General features: G+C 43.5%; 1 protein-coding gene across 16 annotated transcripts in view; it reads left to right on the top strand.

Moving 5' to 3' along the window:
* The first annotated feature begins 285 nt into the window (after positions 1 to 285).
* Positions 286 to 18546, top strand: part of BBX (BBX high mobility group box domain containing) — a 155067-nt gene continuing 136806 nt past the window's right edge. For 7 of the 16 annotated variants that reach the window (XM_054068636.1, XM_054068622.1, XM_054068661.1 and 4 more), the window contains exon 1: positions 3491 to 3563. The gene's annotated coding sequence lies outside the window, so the exon portion shown is untranslated. Of the gene's footprint in view, positions 401 to 1784; positions 1924 to 2159; positions 2195 to 3490; positions 3564 to 17085; positions 17175 to 18546 lie in introns of those variants that run through there. The other 9 variants (XM_054068735.1, XM_054068694.1, XM_054068675.1 and 6 more) reach the window with 5 other exon arrangements.

Here is an 18546-nt window from a genome sequence, read left to right as displayed (position 1 = left end):
CTTTACCGCGTTTCGGCCTCTGAATGAAACCCACCGGGCTCCGCCGAGCCGAGCCCCCGGGGCCCCGCACCGCACCGGTACCGGCACCCCAGCACGACTTTTCCTCTCGCAGCCCTTCCCCGGGCGGCCAACGCACAGCGCCCCGCGGGGCGAGCATTGTGCGAGTCTGTGTGTGTGCGCGCGGGGAGTGCGTGCGCGCCGGCGGCTGCCCCGCAGGGTGTAACGAGGCTCGCGATTGGCCGCCGCGCCCGCCCGTCACCGCGGCAGCCAATGGGCGGCCGTCTTACATCCGCGGGGACTGTTGTGGCGCTGCCCCCGGGTTGCATGGCTCTGCGCGGAGCCGCGTTCCGCGGGCGCCCGGGCGGAGGGGCTGCGCCGCGCTGCCCGCACGCCCGCCGAGGTGAGTGCGTCCCGCTCGCCGGGGGCGCGGCAGGCAGGGACAGACAGAGAGAGAGAGAGAAAGAGACACAGAGAGAGAGAAAGAGAGCGACCGGGGTGCCCTCGCCCCGCACTTTCCCCTGGGCGCCCCGGCAGCGGCTCCCGGGGGTCCCCGCGCGGCGGCGGGGAGGGAGCGCGGAGCTTCGCTCGCCGTAACGCGGCGGTTCCGCCGCAGCTCCCAGTCACTTTTCCTCCCGTCTTCGTTCGAAAGTTTGGGCAGGGGAGGAACGGGTGGGTCGGTGCCGCCAGCCCCGCTCCTGCTCGGCCGGGAGAGGGTTGAACGAGGGGTGTTTTTACTATGGAGGTGGAGGAAAATAGAGGGGGAGTGATGTGAATTGCGATGCAGCGCAGTGCATGTAAAAAAACCCACCACAAATAAGCGAGGGAAGCAGGCGGCAGGGCTAGGCCAGCCGGTGCCAGGCTGCGCTGGAAACCAGGCACCTCTCTCCGACCCACAGAGAAGCGAGAGGAGCAGCGGCGGAGGGAGGAAGGGGAAGGAGGGCGAGGAGGAGCGATGGCCACCGGCCGCCACTCGGTGTGTGCCTCCGTTCAGAGGGAGGGGGACGCACACACACACGGCTTGACAGGGAAATCGCGGCAGGCAGAAACGAAACTTCATTGCCGGGGAAAGAGAGCGCGCGGATCGGGATCGGCTGCCGCCGGCCTCGAAAAGAGAAGGCGGGGGGGGGGGGCGCTCCGCGCCGCCGCCACCGGGAGAATGGTGGGGGGGAGGTGGTAGTGGTGTATCCAACCGGAGAGGGAGTCGATCCGGGGCGGAGTGGGGGTGTGTGTGGAAACAAACACCCCGCCGCCGACCCCGACAACAACAGCGGCCAGGCTCGGCCGGAGAGTTGCGCTTTCCGGTAGTCCTCGGCGACTGCGCCCGGGGCGGCGGCGGGGGGCGAGTGGGGGGCGGCCCTACCGGGGGATGCGCCGGTGTCGGTAAGTTTAAGGTGGAGAAAGGGAAGGAGGGAGAGAGATAGGCAGGCAGGCAGGCCTTGGCTCGCGCGAAGTGTCGTGTGTGTCGTCCCCCCCGTTTGTTTGTTTTGTGGTTTTGGGTTTTTTTTGAAGGTAAGTTGTGACACGGGGTGGTCGCGATGACAGAAAACTTGGTGGGGGTGGCGCGGGGGAGGGGGCGCCGGGATTCGCCGGGAGCCGGGTGGGCGCTCGGCTCTTATTTTGCTGCTGCTGCGAGATCGGGTCGCTGGTAAATTACAGAGAGCAGCCCTCCTCCTCCCCTCCCTCCTCCCTCCCTCCCCGCCAGCCGCTTCGCTCTTCCTCCTCTCGGGTTTATTTGCAATGTATGAAACTTGCAGGGCTGCGGGGAGAGCTCAGCCGGGGTGGGTTCGCGAGAAGGAGGAGGAAGGGCTGGAGGCAGGGGAGAAAGGCAGCGCTGGAGGCAGCGGGGGAAGGAAGGGGATCGCGTTAATCCCGGCCGGCAGGTTCGCGTTGATCGAAACATCGGCGGGCACCCGAACGAGGAAGGTAAAAAACAAAACAAAAAAAACCCCACGAAGCGATGCGGGGCGAGAGGCACCGGCAGGCGCTGCCCGCCCCCTCCCTGCCTTCGCCTGCCTTGCCTCCTCCCTCCCTCGCTGCCTCCCTCCCCGCCGGGGCGGGGAAGGACCGTGCCCGGGTCTCCCCCGCTCGCCCAGCCGGGGGCTTGGAGCCGGGCGGGGTCGCTGCTTTCGCATTCCCGGGGCTGGCGGAAAGGGGGGGTAGGGGGGGGCGCGGATAAAAGTTTATTTTCCCGAAGGTGAGTGATGGGCGGGGAGGGCCGGCGGTGGTCAGCGGGGCCTGGGGCGCCGAAACCATTGCCTGTCCTGCCGGGGACACGTCCGAGAGGCTCCTTCTCGGTGCAGAAGGGAAGAGAAGGGGGTGCCGGGCTCCATGTGCCGGCGGCGGCGGCACCTCCTCCTCCTCCTCCTTCTCGTCCCCGGTGGCAGCGGGATCATCGCCCGGGCCCGCGGGGAGGAGGAGGGGAGCAGCGGGGAGGTGTTGGCTGCCTGGGCACAGCCCGCCGGGAGCCCCCGCGCCCCTTCCCCGCCCCCCGGGGGTGCCGGGCACACTTTTCCCCCGGGAGGGTGAGATTTATGCGCTGCATTATTGCTCCTCTCCTCCCCCCTCAAAGCAAGATGGACTCTCTTCTCTCTCTCTCTCTCTCTCTCGCTCCCTCACTCACTCACACTCTCTCTCTCTCTTTTCCTCTCCCCGTCTCCCTGTGTCTTGTCAGCCTGCAAAGATCGACATTTTGTAACTAAGATGCAAACTTGATGGTGACCGGGAGGAGGGAAGGGGACGGGGGGGGGTGGAACCGTGGGTCACGGCGGTGTTGTCTCCATATTTAATACCTTTCCCTGCCACCCCACCCCGGATTCCGGTGGCCTCGGCACGGGCAGGGGCTCGGGGGGAGCGGGCATTACCTGACACGGGGCTGCAGCCTTGCAGCCGCCCCTCTGCACGCCTGGCTCCGTGTCTGTCTCTTCCCCCGGGTGGATCTCCTACCTGCAGGCTGACCGGCTTCTTTCTCCCTGTTTTTGGCGTTGTTTGGGCTTATCCACGCGCGGGGATTGATCGCTGGCTTGTGTGAGTTCCCGGGGGTTATTGTGAACTGTGCCTCCTTGCAGATGGTGGTCAACTTTCCGCCTTTTATTTTGATCGTGCGTGCTTGTTTCTCTCTGTCGGTGGATGTAAATAATTACGTGATGCATCGCTGTGTGTACGTATATCTTGTCTCTCTGTGCGCATAAACGTGCATCCGCGTGTGCGAGAGATACCAAAGAAAAATAACCCACCCTGCTGATGCACACGCGGAGGATTTGGTCCATTTGCCCGGTCCCCATGCCCCTAAAAGACACGGGTGCATCTTTTGTTCGCTTCTTACAGTTTCCTGCGACTGTCATCTTGTTTTAATGACAACTTACCTCGGGTGGGAGTGAGGAGGAAGCAAGTTTGGAGTTTGGGGATCTCTCCTCTTGTTGGCGGTGTGGTGAGTTGCAATATTGTAAAATCATGGTGTGCTGATGATGTGCCTTTATTTGATACTTCATAGGTCACTATCACATGACAAAGGCTTTGAGACAGCTTCATCTTCGTCTGTCTGTAATTTCCATTTGCCTTCCTGGGTAAGTATGTAAACTGTACACATAGGAAAAAGAACTTGGTCATTGTTGATAAGATAGAGTTCCTCATGCTGCCACTTTTTACATGGAAGATGCCTGTTAAGGTTTTAGTGGCTCAGAAAACATGTCTTCTCTGAGTACTCATAGCAACTGCTACGTTACAAAGTTTTTATGTAGGGGTGGGTCTGAATAACCTGAGAATTAAAAGGCTGTGTGTGTTTAGATCTCTCTTCACTTCTTTTTTTCTTGTTGTGGTTTTTTTTTTTCCTTAAACCTTGTTTTGTAAAGATAATCAACTGAGTGACTTGGGGCAAAAGTTTAAAGCCAAAGTGACATTAGAATATGCAAAGTGCAACACATAGACTGAAAACTTAATGTAAAGCCGTCTTAAAATTCAGTGGTAGGAAAAATCTGAAAATATAAACAGAATAGGTAATTGGAAATCTCTGGAGGTCAGGAATCACTGAGAAGTTTAGCAGAACTGTAACGCTGCTGCAACAGGAGTTGGTTCAGTTTTAACATGTAAACTGAGAGCGAATTAGAATTCCATCCATGGTCTTTCTGTATTAGTGTTTTTTCTTTTGCTGTTGATTAATGCAGGTACTTAGCAATTTGAAAGATGAATTTTAGTGACTACTTTACTAGTACTGGTAAGTTTTGAGATATACAACCTTTTTTTTTTATCTGTACGTTTCAAAAAGTTTCAGCACCTTTTGAGGGGTTTGACATCTTTTAAGGTGGAGCAGAAGCTATAGTTTAAAGAAGAGATTCTAAATTTGTTGGGCCACATTCACAGGTGACATAAAGCAAGTGATATTTGAAGTGCTTCTCGTACAGTTGCCGAGGGTGGTACTGAACTGTGTTTGGCCCAGAACGGGGAAGTGGGAGGTAATTTTTTTTTTATGGTACTATTGTGTACATAATTAAAAACAAGAGAAGACGTGTATTTTGGGTAGGCTTAGTACTCATAAATGCGAATGATTAATAACATACTCTTGGCCTTTTCCAGGCAGTGTATAGGAGACATAGGATAAGTGATGGCCCTAAACACGCTGACTGGAAGAAGGCTGTTGGGAGCAGCTGTTCTGGTGTGAAATTTTCTTCATAAAACCAGTCTTAAGGCTGGGACAACCATTGTGGGGAGACGTTTTGAAGGAAGGATTCTGCCTCTTCCCCAGTTCCTGTAGAATTATGCCCACATTTCATTTTTTCCAATTTTATGGGCAGTGAGGTTGCTGTATGTACATCTGAGAGTATGAACACAGAATTAAATTACTGAAATTCTTTATGACAGATTAGTTGGATAGAAGAATATTGCTTTCAGTTTTATGGCGTTACTAACAAGGATCATGTTCTGTGAAGAGTAATTGGTGCAACAATTTTTACAAAGTAAAAACACATTGAGATATTCAAAAACTGGCAGACAGGCTTCAAACTTGTTCAGAGCTGAATACAAATGCACTGATTTCTGAACTTAATTTTCTGTGTTTTCAGATAAGAGTCAGATTAGTGCCAAGGACTTTTTCTTTATTTGGAGTTACAGTAAAAGGTACTGAACAAGACTAGCTCAGGCACCTTGCTTCAGGTAGTATCTTCAGCCATTATCTGGTTTTAGTTTTGTGTGATGAAGTCTTTTGGATATACATCGAAGTTTGGTCCTAGAGATGAACTGGTGATCATAATCTCCCCACAACTTTTAAGAACAATGGACCTTGTTTTTATGCATACTGCTAAACACAGTTCTTACCCGATGTTGAACTGGCTTGAACAAATTACAAAGAAAAGAAGGGCAGAGTTCCTTTTTGAAAAGAAAGGCACAATAGAAGTTTCAGAGGAAGCAGAGAAATACATTTCCTCATAGCTTAAAAAAGGGTAATATAAATAATGCGCCTAGTTAAGGGAAAAATAGCAATTTCACTAGACTTGTCCATAACTAGAAACTTCCATTTACTTTAGGAAGCTTTTGTTTTGGTAAAAGCCAAGATTTCTTTTATTATAGAGTTCTCAATAAAGTAATCATTTATGAATGGAGTTTAGTAATTCAGTCTTCATGTACAGGAGAGACACCTGGATGCTGCAAGCTAAAAGGAGGTGAGCCACTTAAAAAGGGATCTTGTGAATGCTTCATAAATTGGCCCATAGTCTCAAAAGTTTGTTGGCACAGCAAGTTGATAAAGCATTTCAAGCAGACACATAACTTAGCAGAAATGTAACTGGTTTCTGTGTTGAGGTAAACTCGAAATATTTAAGAAACTTGCCATTGATGCTTTTGAGTATTTTGGGGACTGCTTGCCGTAAACCCGTCTCCTGCAAAACTTCCATTGGTTTCAGCAGGAGATTTGTTTAGGAAAGGAGTGTAGGAGTGATGGTGAGAGGAATTTGTCTGTGTTTATTTTCCCATTCAAGGAAGGAATCCTTTCTCTTTTGTAGCACTTGTGTGAATAATTAAAGATATTAAATGTCAATTTTCCGCACAAAATATCAGGGCTAATAGTGCAGTTATTTTATAGCTAACGTTTTTCCTTTTCATCCAGAATGATCTTAATACATTTTGTTCATAAATCAGTGGTTCCATAGCTTGCGATCCTGTAAGTACGTGAGTATCTTTAAGCAGATGGCAAGTCTTGTTAAATTCACTGATACGATTACTTGCATTTGGAGCTTCAAGTTATTCCATGTTGCTGCTGCTTGTAGTCTGCAGGCTGAGGATGTGCAACATCGCTGAAGGTCTGTCAACATGACGTTAGGCAAGGCAGTCTTTTAGCATAGAGCTGGTATCAGAGTGGCATGAAGAAAGGAAATTTTTACCAAATGAGCTGGGGAGAGTTATTCTTCCACTGTGCGTAGCATTTGGGAAGGTGCAGGTGAGGTAGGTGAGACCCGCGGCATGCAAGCCTCTGCTGTTGTGTGGAAGCTGTAAATGTACGTGCGGTGAAATGTGGGCAGCTGGAAGGTGAAACGGCCTCTCTTTTGATGGTATGTGGTGCTTGCAGTGTTCAGGCTTCCTTGTTTATATGAAGGTGGCTCCTTGGTGGAGGAAGGTCTTATAAATTACAGTTGGAACCAAAATGAAACTGATTTTAATTTCTGAGTGTGGCACAGGCCATTTCTGTGAGTTGTGGTGATTGATGCAGTTAAAACCAGAGGCTGCTTTCCAGGTTTTGGACCCAAGTTGGACTTGCAGTGCCCTTCCATGGGTGTGCACTCCTGCAGCTGCCAGTGGAGTCAGTGGTACTGCTGTGGCCCACTGGAGGTTTCCAGGGTCAGAGTTCACTCTTGGAAGCACAGCCCTATGTCTCTGCCACCTGCAAATGGAAACTAAGGATACTTCCCTGTTTAATTAATTAATATGGTGCTTATATCTTGGGACAGTTTTCCTAAGGCATTTAAGTTGGTTTTAATGCAGCATAGATACTATTTTACTTAATGATTTATGATTTCTGTGTTGCATAGGAATCTGTAAAGCTGGATTGGAATAAGAGTCATATGTATTTAAAAATATTCTTGAGAAGAAAGTCAAAAAGTCACTTTCCGACTTCTGTAGTATTAACTTTATTTTCCTTCTACCATGTTCCCCCCCCCCCGTTCCTGGAGTGTCACTGTCAGAAGCTTTTTCTTTCTGATCTATGTCAAAAATATTATTAGGACTTACTTCCTTTTTATTTTTATTTTTTTTTTTAACATCAGCAATGATACAGTGTTTCTGTCTCAGAGCACTGTGATGAGCCTGATACTAGTGGATGTGTGAATTTCACAAAGGGCTCCTAAGGGCTGTCACCCTTCTTGACAGTTTCGGAAAGGGTAAGCACCAGAGCCAGCATAAGGACTGCTCTCACTTCAAGAATGGCTTGATGGACTGCTGTCAGATTGCATTGTGTGGAAAAGAAAGAAAAAAATAAATCACACATTAGTCTCTCAATAATAATGATATTATTAACTGGCAGTTTTAGGCATCACCTTATTCTTGTGCTTATGTCCTGTCTGGTGAAGTGAAAAAGCCATACTCTAACCACATACCTCAAAACAAGTAACAATCATTTTTATCCCTGCTTAAGACATCTTAGATACAAAGCAGGGAAGGAGCATAGGCTTTCGTTCACCTAGCATGTAAGTATTAGCAGGGAGTGGAATAAAATCTTCATCTGACTTGTTAGTTTTGTGTCCTTTCCCTTGGCATGTACTACCGCTCGGAAGCTTTTCTGGTAAATACCTGTCTTGACATGAGTCATCTCACTGAATTCTGTGCCAGGTGGGCATCTTTTGCTAATACTCAACTTCCATTCCTAAAGCTACTTCAGAGCAAATAAACAAACAAAAAAAAACCCCACAACAACTTCAGAACACTGTGAAGTTAACTACTAACTTCCAATTCAGTTATGTTTATTGACAGGAGATTCTAAAAGGGGGAAAGCTTACTTAAGAGTTTTTGCCACTAAATGTGGTGTTTAAGCTGCTGTGTGTATTATTTATTATATTGAATTATTTATTTAGTACTAACTCCTTGTATTAACTTTAAGAAGTAAGAGATTGGTTTTCATAGCAAAGTTTTCAAAATGTGCATTGATCTGCAATAGTTCTTTACTATTTCATTTTTTTCATATTCATAATCTCATATGAATTCATAACTAACTTTCCTCATAAAAGTGGAATCAACAGAAACACGTAACTTTGACACTCTTAACAGTGTTGTAATTAATAGGTAACGTACTAATTTGAACTTTTTATTTGTAAACCTGGTAAACAAGTTTCATCCTTTACAATTTTCAGATTTGCTGATTACCAGTGTTTTGTTACTGAGAATATAAGTTGGGTTTGATTTTATAACAGGAGCTGTATTTGAGGAGAAGAGTGTACTTTACTTAATGCCTGAGCACAGACCTAATTGTAATATTATCACAATAGCAGCATTTTATTATTTTTAGTATTTCTAAATTTGATTCCATAAAAAGTGGATCAACACAGAGGAAAAGTGTGGCTTTGACACTTTCCAGTGTTCACGCTTTTTCCTTTATAGCACACAAATGCATAATGGAATAGCAAGTCCTTATGAGCATGGACAATTCAGCATGTGAAAATAAACTAGCTTCAGGCATATCCGAGTACAAAGAAAGCTAGTACAACAAATTTTCAATTCTTAGCAAGGGGAAGGAAAGTTAACAGGATTTCATGAGACTACACTAAGAAAATCAGTTGCTTAGGAAGCATGGAATATTTATTGTCAGAAGTCTTCCACGTGGGTGTTCCAATATAAGAGATTTTATAAAATGTACCAATCGCTGAAAGTAAGAAACAGCGTTTTATTGACCCTTCATGTCGCAGTGAGTCTCATTCAGCGAAGATAAAAATAATTCAGTGGACTTGCACAATATGGGATCTATGGAACTTAATTCAAGTAGAAGCTCTCTTGACAAAAAGTTAAAGAGTCCTGTCTACACCTTCCCTTGCCGAGTGGAGGTGGGAAGCCACATCTTCCTTCTGCCTGTTTGGTGTTGTTTGTTTGTTTGGTGGTTTTTAAATTATTTTTTCTTTCTGAAAGGCAACATATATGTAGCAAATTGTTGAGGAGTCTGCTTTGAGACCTTATGGAACCACACTAAGTGCACACTGGGCTGTGGGGCTACTCTCTTCTTAAGTAGGTGTAGCAAGAAGATTTTTGTCATCCATGCTCTCAGCAGGGGCTTCTGAAACCCAGAGTAGCCTATGTCAGGGTCAGGAACATGTTGGTTCCTGCTCCTTGGTACTGTTGATGAGAGCTGAACTGGCCCATGGCACAGTTTAAGTGAGGAAAGCTTAAACCTGCTTCTGGGCCTCTGGTGGGCTGGGTCATGGATTGATGACTATTGGCTTTGAACCAATACCTTTCAGCTCTTTCCCCAGTATACTTTTTCTGCCAGCTACGTAAGGACTTCTAAACATATACCTTGTCAGAAGTTTTTTTTTTTCTTTTTTTTTGTTTCTTGTTTGTACTCATGTTCTGCACAATCCGGAGTTATCCAGCAAGGGGAGTGGGAAGGGCATGTTGCACAGTAGCAGTTAGGATTATGTCTCTTGCTGTAGAACAGTAAGTCTTCACTCTTCAATCTGTGTTCTTTTATGAAGCAAATAATCCTAGGGTTTTGTTTAAGTATGTGAGAGAATGCATTATTTTGTGATTGTCAAAGCAATATTTGAGAAGAAGACGTCACGAGAGATTTGGAGATGAGACTGAATAAAGCAAACTTCGGGAGAGAATGGGAGGAGTGAGGGAGAACTTGATTTCTTATCTTAGTTCAGCCTCTTCAGTGTGAAGTAACTCCACAAAGGTCAGTGGAACTAAAATGTTGTAATGTTCTACATTAAAATCTGCCTGTGAAATTTGAGAGGAAGTTGTTCTTACTATGATTTTTTTCGCTAGGTGAATGAAAAAGGCATTTTTGTGGTTGGCCAGGTTTGATGTGCTTTCTACAAGTAGTTTTTGAGCCATGCCATGCATACAGTGATGTACAGTTAGCAACATCCTGCTAATTTCTTGGGATTTTTTTTCTCTTATGGGATGAAGTACGGGAACACAAATGTCTCTTGTCCTAACTACTGAAGAGCTCAATCCCACAGTTACAACTGTGCAAGTGGATTCCTGAACAAAAAGTCAGAACCAGAGTTGCATCAGCAATGTGCACCCTTTCAGAAATCTGCTGCCTAAAGTTGCTGGTGGCCTGTAGTTCCTCAGGAAAGCTGCAGATTTCGCATTATTCTAAAATTATTGATGGCAGATAGTCCTGCCAGGGTCATGCACCCATTGTACTCAGTGATCAGTGCACAGGTTATAGGCAGTCCCTGGCTTGATGATGAGCAGTGGAGGAAAGGGTTAGGAATAGAGATGTTGTTGAAATATGCAGAGTTCCCATAAATGAGAGGAGGGTGGAAGAGCATGAAATGCGAGAATGCCATTTGGTAGATCATACATCTTTTGGCACGTATGGTATTTTGTTCCAAGTGTGTTTGCTTCCCAAGTTGGCTGTATGGCTAAGCAAAGAAAGCGTTCTGATGTACTGCAAACCAGTGGTTGGAGAAGATAGATTTGAAAAAAATTAGCATTGTTATCTCCACTTCATTGGTAAGTCTGGCTTCAGATGTTCTTTTGCTTTGCAAAAAGTTTCTTTATACCCAGATTTCACATTGAATAGTACAAACTTCTGCTTGGCTCAATTCTAATCAATGAGTGCTCCATGCCACACACTTCTGAGTTTCAGGGTATACCTCTTGTTTGAAGATGTCTGGAATATTTTTTCATATTTAAATAAAGTGTCTTTATTTGTATTTCTTCTCTCTAATTTGTTTGAGATACACTTTCATACATTGTGTTAAACATCAGTCATCAAGTGCTTGTAATATATTTTGAAACAAGTATGTAAAATTGCAGCATGATCCAGCACTGATTAGAGCTACGGCATACCAATTAATAAGAAATAAAAATAGCATCGTTAATTTCCAGCTGCTTTTGGAGAAACAGAGGTGTTTATAGGGGGAAACTTGTGTCTGCAAAGTGAAGAATGATAAAACTGGTAGCAAATATATTAATGCAAATAATTATTCACAATTTACTTGCTCTGTTTTACTGATTAAAAATGAGTTCTCATGCTGAAAGACTAAGCAGAAGCTCTGTGCCATTCTTTGAAAAATGTTGGACTAAATAAAGAGCACAAGTGTCAGAACTAGAGCAAGAGGAGGAAGTTTTAATTTTTATTTCTTTGTATAGAAAACCTTAAATAAGGGAAGTAAGTTATGGATAGCTAAGTGTAACGATTTGTTGAATATGTCCATTTCCGATTAATATGAGAGAATCCCCTACATGTGTCTGAGGGGAAAATTGTCTTTTAAGTGTTTCCTTTGGTAGTGAATCAGTATTTTCCTTGCGTCTCATGTATGTACTTAACTGTCTCTCCTCAGCATTATGTACCAAAGCAGCAGAAAGTAATTAGTCTATGGTTAGAAGTGATCCCGGCTAAATCTTATGTGGTGGGGGCCCTTGCCAGAGTCTGGGCTGTCACTGTCCTTGGGAGGAAACTGTTGAAGGGATCCGGATGCTCAGTTGCAGGTGTTGGAAATCTGATGTAGTCAGATTTCAGATCTCTACTCAGTTCACTTTTAGTCAAGACTGGCTGTTCAGATGGAAGCTCCAGACAAAGCTTTGGGCCTGCATGCCTGCAAAGTCTTCCTGGTTTTTCATCAGCAAAGGAAGATCCTGCCCTTCTGAGAGACATGCCTAGAGGAAACAGATTATTTATTTATATAGTGAAGTGGACTCTCGAGGATGTCCCTGTCAAGCTTTCTGTTTCGTTATGCTGTCTTGCAATGGGGCCAAAGCGAGTGAAAGGATAAAGGAGTGCAGGAGGGAAGCACCTGAGAAAACTGACCAGATTCTGTGTTTTGTCTAAGAATTGTCCTGCTGGTTTCTGTGCCACGGATGTTCTAGTTTCTGTGTGCAGTCTTGCTTTCCTGGATGGACCCATAGGGCTGCATTTGAAGTTTGCTGTGATGCTTCATTTAGAGACGGAAAGAGAGAAATGAAAATGAGAGGTGAGGCAGTCGTCACAGACATCCCCGTGCAATTGGTTGCAGGAGAGAAAAGCACCATGCAGGTCTTCCAGTGAGGACAGTACATGTTCTTATCCAAGGATCCTAGAGGAAAAAATGTTTTTGAGTGGGGGATGGTGTTTTGTGGAGCGCTAACAGGCTTTGCAGAGATTGAGCCCGGCTGAAGAGAGAGAGTGGGGGCAGGCACAGTGAAAGCAGGGAGGGGTTTATATACCTCGTATTCCTGGTCCTTGTGAATCTCTCTGTACCTAATGCCTCTCAAGGCTTTACGTGTCTGCTGCCTTGAAATTGCAGTTATACCTACTGAGTTGATTTAAATAATTATTTTGGTCAATAAACACTTGGTTTAAATCGGTGATTTTAATCTCATTTTGCTTTGGTATTTTTGTATTTGCTTTCTCAGAAGCAATCTCTGTTGGTAGACGACTGTTAAAATGTGTTGCTAAATATAACTTTTAAACTAAATTTGGCACTACTTTTTTTGTTAGTTCAGAGGATGCACTGTGTGCCTGCACACTTTCTAAGTGATTACATGGTTTACATGCGTTTATTTAGATTGCAGCTGTTAAGAAAGTTTTGATTAAGGACATGACGAATTATGCTTTTTTTTCCCCCCTTTTAACTGTAGCTTTTAAAAATGTCCTGTTTAATAAAGCTACCCTCATGCGTGAACACCCACATGCACACAAGTTAACGCCAATAGAGTTTGCACTTAAAATGTAAGTAAAGTGTTATCTCTAGTAAGGTAACCGATTCCACTGTAACTGAGTGCAAGCTTTTAGAACTAGTAGAACTCAGACTTTTCTGCTTTGCTTTCTCAGATAAGGAGGAAAACGAGTGGTCTCGCTTTTTCAGTTCCTAGTTAGTTTCTTGTGGAGCCAAGACATTTTCTCTGCAAATGCAGTGGAAGTTACTACTTTCAGGTGACTTAGTTCTAAACGTACTGCTTGTTCTTGGGCCTTTGATGAAGACTTACCTATTCAGTATTTGAACTTTGTTTACAGTTTTGACATCAAACATTTGTAACTTATTTTAATTTAAAATTGAGTTATATAATATTACAGTAGAATTTAATATTGTTTTGTCATAATTTAAAGGTAATCACAATTTGATATTTTTATTAAAATACATTTAGCAACAATAATGTCTGATTGAAACTTGAGTCTGGTTTCTTTATTCAGAAAGGATTAATTTGTAACTGTATCCGTTTCTGTTAAGCTGAATAGATTTTCTCAGATAAGTTCAGTATCCATTGTCCAGAGTTTGTGTTGGAATAACACATGCCTTGGGACAGTATCTTACACCATGAAGGAATGCAGAATAGCTCACTAGGTGACACTGTAGCTCATATTAACCTTTTTTTTTTGTGGGAGCTAGGCCCTTCTGTAGCTTCTAGCAGATGTAAATGAACAGATATCTGTCTGTTCAGACAGATATGTACTTAACATTTTAAAAAAAAATCATTTTAAAATTGCTATTGCAAGCTTTGCTTTAGACTGTGTGGCATGTGACTGTGACTTTGGAAGGGACTTGATAACTTCCAGGAATTAATTGAGTACCACTGGTGTCCAGAAATAAAAAAGTGAAACCAAGCTGGTTACTGGATGCTGAATGTGTGACTAATGTATTAGATGAAGAAAGAGTAATTAAAAAAAAAAAATTAAAAAATTGTTAAATATGTCACAGCAACTCTGGGGGCTAACATGAGTAAAGAATTTTAATCCCCAAACCTACCAAAATACTAATAGCATTTGGGCAGAGTCAAAGAGCTTGATAACATGTATTGACTCTGCAGCTCTCTCTGTGCAGCTTTTCTCCATAGGACAGCCATGTAACAGTGTCTGTGACCATTAAGGAATGCAGAGTTAGAGCTCAGGTAGTAGAAGGGTTGTGCTCAGAAATACAGAGTGTGCCTGAGGATTGGTGGCACAATTACACAAACTACTCCTATACTGCAGTTTTGCCCCCACCTCCCTGAAAGAGGAGTTAACGCACTTCAAGAAGTGTTTTTATGGCCAGCTTTCCCCAGTGCAAACATAGGTTTTGTGATCCTGTCTTTGTCTTGCTTTTCTGTATTATTTCATATCAATAAATAGGATATTCAAAGTCTCAGCAGTTAGTTGTGGTCTTGTATAACTAAATGTACAAAGATAAGATTAGAAAGCTAGACAGAAATTGTAAGAAAATTGAAGCAAAGGTCAAAATGCTAATGTAGGTCACAGATGTTTATAACAGTCAATTTTTTAAAAGAAAAAAAAAACCAAACCAAACAGACCTTCCTTAACATATTGAAATGAAAAAACTACTGAGAATTACCTGCTCTTTTTCCTAAGAGGAGAACAAGCCAAAGTAAGATGAATCACTCATCCTGAGAGGATCGTCATTTTCATTTAGATTTAGTACAAGATCAGTAAGAAAATAAAGTAGTTGCAGATTTAGGCAACTTTTCTGATGGAAGCTGTTTATTGCTAAAGCATTCATGTTTTATGAAGATGCCCTAAAACAATTAGCTCTTGTTTAGCATAAGTGTTTAAACAGAATGCTTTCCTAATGCAGCTGATTTTATAGTTTATTGTATTTCCATAGGATTGAGCTACTCTTGTTCTAACTTGCTTTCGCACCCCCATCCCCTCTTAGACATTTGAAATGTTGAGGCTTTATTCCTGTTCAGAAAAGAAGTATTTGAGCCAAGATTTTCTCAGGAGAATTGGTATCTTTGAAGGTATTCTGTCTGAGATGTGTCAGAGAAGCCTGTTACTCAGTATGCGCTTAGCAGTGTTTTCCTGATAGCTTGCACTGAAATGGGCTACTGGTCAGGCTAACAACTCTGGATGTAAAATTCACTTTGGTCTGAATTGAAAGTTGGTGTGAGCTTGTGCAATTCCTCTGAGGCTGCTGAACAGAATTTGGTTGCCTTAGTCATAGGGATTGTGGCAAAACCACCTAGGAGCAGTGCTGTTTTTAAAGTATTGATGATGTAACTACATCTGTAACACTTGGTTGGAAGGAAAAGACGCCTTTACTCCTGTTTGGATTTTTGGTTTTGTTTTTTGGTTTTTTTTTCATTTGTGGAGGAGGGGTTTTGGTCCCATCACTGCAGTTTAAAGCTTGCGTTTTTCCCTCTGCTTTGGAGAGTTAGTCAAGTGGATCAGTTTAGTAAAACAATCTCACCAACAGTCCATGTTTAGATGATAGGCCAGTGTTTTTCTTGTAACAGTTCTTATACCCTGGAAATTCCAGAAAATAATTTCTTCGCAACCAGAAAGGTTTCTGCAAGTACTCAACCAAACTAGTGTCTCTGCCAAGCAGTCTGCTTTCATGGCAGCTCCAGCCAAACACAGAGAGAGAGAGAGCAAAGGCAAGTGCGCTGTCTTAGCCTGAGCACTCCCAAGTTTGTATAAGGTAAGCTGCGGGAGGGGGGGGGAACCCTTTCCAAAATATCATAGCTATTGTTTACTATCTGCAAAATAGATCCTGTCACTTTCACAGATGTTTCTCTTCCCCACCCCCCAAAACTGACAGCAGCAACTGACTATATGTGCGCTTCCCCACCTCCCATCCACAAGGGAGCTATGCTAAGTGTTACTCGGAGCTGTGCCCCGTTAGGTCTTGCCGCTGTCGTGCTGAGTTCCGTGAGAATGTGGCAGTTGACTTCAGTGGAAATAAATTGTGTCTTGTAAGAAAATCTTCATGAATCTCATGGAAAATTCTTTAAGGATCACCTGTACTTTACTACTATAATGATACTGGTATTTGATGTGGGTTTTACTGTAGTACAAATGTGGGTGAAAGTGTGATCATGGATACTGCACCTTAGAATAAAGATGCAGTATGCCACTACAACTTTTTTAGCTACAGAGACAAAAAAAAAAACCAGCAAAAATCCCTTTTTCAGGGGTGTGCTTGCATTTCCATAAGTTTGCTTTTTAGCTTTTTGAGGTGTGCTCATGCCATAACTGATGTAGAAGTGAAGCACACACAAAAGAATTCCTTTCTAGGTATAGAGTAGTATCCTGGTGCCATAGTACTTGTTCTGTTTGTGTTCTGGTATAGCTGAAACTAGGCTAATTTGTTGAAGGCAGACAAATTTCATAGAATAATGCATAATTTATACTCTGATGGTGCTAGGAGTGAAGAAGAGTGATCATGGAGTGAGTTTCTATTGAAATGCGTCCCAGGTACTGAATGAACTTCCTGAAGCACACCTGGGGCATACACAGTGCTGTATCTAGTACCATTCACTACTTCTGCTCAAATACATTCAGAGAGTTGGGTGCAAATATCTTCCAACTCTGCACTTATATTTTAGCAGACATATGAAAGGTTAGCACTTCCTTATAGGATTCCAGCAAAGGGTGAAAATGGTGCTGGATGGAACAGGAAAAAATCACCACTGTCTGGTGCTGCAGTTTTTACCATTAACTTACTTCATGATCTCAGGCAGATCGCTTCCTCTTTCCTTCTCTCTCTGTTTCTCCATTTACAAACTTGTGATAGTGACAGCTTCGTCCTTTGTAGGGTGTTGCACAAGCTCTGGAAGAAAAACTTGGTACTGAGTAGCAGAGCAGAAAGTTGAGAAGAGTTGTCCACATTATGTTTGATTTTATTTATTCCCATATGTTGGCTCTATCGTAGGGTAAAATAGTAGTTGGATTATTTGTGCTGGTTATAATACTTGGGGAAAATTTTACACTGAGGCTCAGTTTTGTTTAATTAAGATATAGAAAAAGTGTGTGCTTCTTTCTTTAGAGAGGTGAACTTCAGGTTGACTATTAGCATTTCATCCCACCAGACAGCCCAAACAATTCACTTTCTAAGCAGGTATACTAACAGTGTCTTCAAGAGTGTGTACTGTAGGTGGTATTGTCCTTCATATGCCTTACATATTTTGTTTAACAGTACATTATTAGGGTGTAATAACACTTTACTTTCCTATTGTGTACTTTTACAGGCATCAACTAACAACATTTTACAAACATTTCAGCACCAGTGTTACCACCTCAGTTTTGCAGATTGCAGAGTAGACCCCAGGATGTTCAGGTAAGACCAGATGGCTGGTGGCAGAACCAAGTACAGAACTCCTGAACTTCCTGCACGTTTCTACATTACTGTTAAATTTATAACACCAGCTACGTCTTCCTTACTACAACATCTTCCCTGTGTATGTGCATACATTGCTTTTCCATATTGGTAGGTGAAAAAAATGATAGTAACCTGCCATCTATCGATTTAAGGCTTACTGGTTAAGTATTTGTGAATTTAACAAATCTGTTAACATCCAAGCTCAAGTCAAAATTTTTCTACTTAATTTGAGAGCTTGTGCTAATGACAGAAATGTAACCTTGTAGGTCAGAGCTTTTGGACGTGGTGTTTTGTTCTTCCAACCCACGGTCTCTTCTGAGCTCAGTGCTGTTTGAATATTGCCCTCCATTCCTCCTACTTGTCTGAAAGTGGCTCTTGTAAGGATGCATAAGCGTGTTCTGTTTGTGATCCGAGATGTGTGAAGGTGGTAGAAACTTATTTATGCTGGTTCCAGGCATGAGCTGAAATGTCCTTCTGCTTATAAGGGTTTCGTAGACGAGGCTTGGTTTATACATATATATTGCAGAGTGTCCAGCTGGCTCTAGCTTGAGCTTCTTGCTCCAAGGATTGGCACAAGTGGTCTGGAAGGAAGTCGACATCGTGGCAGTGTGGGGTTTTGTGAGACACTTTGTAGTTCTGGTTCCAGACTTAAACTTGTAGTTTCATAGTAGGTCTGCAACAAGGAAGCCTAATGACTAGCTTTTAAAGCAGATTATACTGAGAGTCCATGGATCTCATGCTTTCTTTTCTTAGGCTAGTACGATTCGGAGCTGTGGACTTCTGTGCTGATGCAGGGTGTTAAGCACATTCTGCCTTCTCAGTTGGCATATAGTCTTGAGCGTACCAGAACCTGATTTCACATAAAATCCTTACTATCTTGTTCACCTTCAGATTTCAAAACTAGCAACCTGTGTGCTATACTGTGAAATAAAGTGGTAGAAAGCTAAGAAGATAATTGGTAAAAATCGGTAGATCCCAAGGGAGTTATTTCCTGTCCTTGCTCTATAGTTCCAGCCAGTGGTGTAAATTTTTTTAAAGGGTGACCTTTTCTTAAATACTGCCGAACCTGCATCTTTTTATCTGTCTGTGTTTATCTGTAAGACAAGGGCCACATAGGATTTTCATCTGAGTGGGATAGGAAAGAATTGCTAGAATAAAAATAAGTATCTTCATGAAAAAATCCTGAAAAACTACTGCTAAAAAAGCCAACAAAATAAAATATGGGGAAACAGCCTATCGATGTTCAGGAGCTTGACTTGAAGAATGCTGGTCCTGCTTACTGTCTAAAGAATTGATTTTAATTTCACAAATATAAAAGTTTTTTGTTTGG

The sequence above is a fragment of the Cuculus canorus genome, chromosome 1 (genome assembly GCF_017976375.1).
Source record: "Cuculus canorus isolate bCucCan1 chromosome 1, bCucCan1.pri, whole genome shotgun sequence".
Classification (NCBI taxonomy): domain Eukaryota; kingdom Metazoa; phylum Chordata; class Aves; order Cuculiformes; family Cuculidae; genus Cuculus; species Cuculus canorus.
This window is presented reverse-complemented; position numbering and strand designations above follow the sequence as displayed.